Below are 2,712 nucleotides of genomic sequence, written 5' to 3' on the forward strand. Positions count from 1 at the left end.
ATGTATGGAACAACTTCCTGTATTGGATCTGTAGTTATTTTAGCAGTATCTGAGGGCTATGTTCAGTGGGGAGCCCAAAAAACCTTCAGGACTCTGCCCTGAACATACTGAATCTGATAACCTGAGAGAAGAGCACACCCAATTCTTTTGTGTGATTTGGGGGTTGGATTAAAAAAAAAAAGCTTAGGAGCAACATAGGCCAGGATACATTCGGTGTCGCACCCCACAAGCCTTACTCAAGAATTGGCTACCCCTGCTTCATTATCAATCTCTGCCAAATATGCTGGAACATCTGAGTTCGTTGCCCACCAAGATGGAATACAAAGGGCAGAAGCTATCAGGAAATTATTCATTTTTTTCCCTGCAATAATTGGGTTTATCTAAGGGTATGTGTTTGAACAGTTTGGGTAGACTGTCTACATAGTGATGGCCAGATTTGCTTTCCTGTGTTTGCTGACACTTCCTCTGTGGTCTATCTATCTCCGATACTCCCTGAAGTGTTTACCTGTTCAAGCCTTAGGCACAGAAGACAAGAAATTAGGGGACAGAAAAATTAGGAGACATGCTAAAAGTAATTGACTGGAGCTTTGGCGATTCAGCATCTGCTTTTGTTTCCTGTAAGATGAGCTGAATTGCTTCCATAACCAAACACGATCTTAAACCACCTCACCTATGTTCTCACAGCACAACTGGGCAGAGAGCTAGCTGTCCTTGCTTCATTTCTAACCCAGCTGTATTTTAACTTATAACTATTTATACCATCTCTTTATAATCTTGTTATAGATAGCAGGAATATAAGTATGCAATGCTTCTTTTAGGTGTAGTACAAAATGAATAAACACCTCAGAAATAGTAGTTTTTTTTTCTTTTTAATACAGTTTTGCAATAGTCCCCACTACCGAGACCAGGCTGTCTCCAAGCTCAAAATCCTCCTGCTTCAGCCTTGCAAACTGTTGGGATTGCAGGCACCTGCTACCACACCTGGCTTGATAGTCTAATTTGTAACTATTAAAGTTTCATGATCCATGTGAAGCATTGAACTATTGTAATGGTGGATTTTGTTGGTGGTGGTGGGTGTTTTTTGTTTGTTTGATTGATTGATTGATTTAGTTTTTTGAGATAAGGTCGGTTTACATAGCCCTGGTGGGTCCTAGAACTTGCTCTGAAGACAGGGCTGGCCTTGAACTCACAGAGTTCTACCTACCTTCTGCTCTGGAGGGTTAAAGGCATACCCTACCATGACTAGCCCAAATGGTTTTAGTTAAAACTCATGGTGGAAAATAAAAAGCATAGGGGCCATTAAAAGGAACTATTTCTGACACAGTTATTTCTTGTCACCCTGCCTGGATTCAGCCACCTTCCAGTGTTCTTTACTTATCAAGGATAGGAACTGGTGGAACTTTATTTAAAATAATGAGCTTACCTGAATCATTTTAACCAACTCTCCTTTTCAAAAAGCTAGTCCCAAGGAAGGCTATGCTGGTTGGAGAGATCAACAACTTCTACATCATTTCATACTTATTTTCTCACTCTGCCCATACCGTAGCCTTGACGGGAAAGTCATTTCCACAATAAAACAGACTCTGCAGAGTTACTTTATCAGCCCAGGCCCACATAACTAGGAGCTCATGACTAAGCTCCAATAGTGCGATGGCGTGACTGAGTATAACCTGGCAAGAAATCTCCTATGACCTACCCGTAATTGTTACTATATCTCAAAGGTGATTATTTCCCATATGATATCAACGTCAACTAATCATATCTCTTTTCTAAGAATGTGTCTTTTTGCCTTGGTGAGATTCTTAAGGATTGTTTGTTCTCGAGTAGTCTTTTTATTTGTAAATATAACTTCATACAAATCTTCTGTTATCCGTGATGACTTTGTAATGTTGATGACCCGAGGCGAGTGTACAAGCTTAGTAGCCCATCCTAGGTGTGGACAGTGGAGATATGAGAGTGGGATCAAGATGCTCCCAGACTGCCCTTGTCAGGCTCAGACACAAATGAAGCCGTTGACCTTCACCAGTTTTTATGATACACGTGACTATTTTTCAGCTGTTGCTAAGCCTTCTCCTTACATTTGCCCTATTGCTTCTGATCCCACATACATTTTTGATCCTATTAAATCCCACCCTATTTTTTCTATCTTCCTAACTTAGCTTGATAACATTGCTATTTTGCCCAGCTCCTTCAATCTCCACATACCTATAGACTGTTCTCTTTCTCTTTTACTCTGAACCTGGTGTCGCCCAAATCAAAGTGCACAGTAGTGCTATGGACTCGCTTTAGCTCAAATCCATCACTTCATTAGTTCAGGGTCCCTGACCCTCCCTATCAAGATGTTCGCAAGATACTGATTCTTTTCCTTGCTCCTCTCTTTGCTTCAAAACTTCGCTTTCCCCCAGGCCAATCACCACTATTAGGCCCTACTCATCACATGTGCCCTTGTGTCCTACGTCACATTGAAAAGAATGACCGTCAGTCAGATTTCCCTAGCTCTGCCATTGGTGTCCTTGGTGCTTGCCCAACTTGTTTTTCTTCCTCCCACAGAGCAAGAGAAGGTCTTTCTTTGTTCAAATGATAGTCTTTCTAGATCAGCTTAAGCCTTTCCTTAAGTGTATTCAAGATTTTGTCTCCTTCCTCTTATTTTTTCTCAATCAAACTCCTTCCTGTTTTATCAACAGCCTCTGTATCCTTGTGCTTTCCTTCACC

General features: G+C 41.2%; 1 pseudogene; it reads left to right on the top strand.

The window, feature by feature from the left end:
* Positions 1 to 280: 280 nt before the first annotated feature.
* Positions 281 to 579, top strand: LOC125390756 (signal peptidase complex subunit 1 pseudogene; annotated as a pseudogene).
* Positions 580 to 2,712: the final 2,133 nt, after the last annotated feature.

Source organism: Myodes glareolus, chromosome 16 (assembly GCF_982192425.1).
Source record: "Myodes glareolus chromosome 16, mMyoGla1.1, whole genome shotgun sequence".
Taxonomy (NCBI): domain Eukaryota; kingdom Metazoa; phylum Chordata; class Mammalia; order Rodentia; family Cricetidae; genus Myodes; species Myodes glareolus.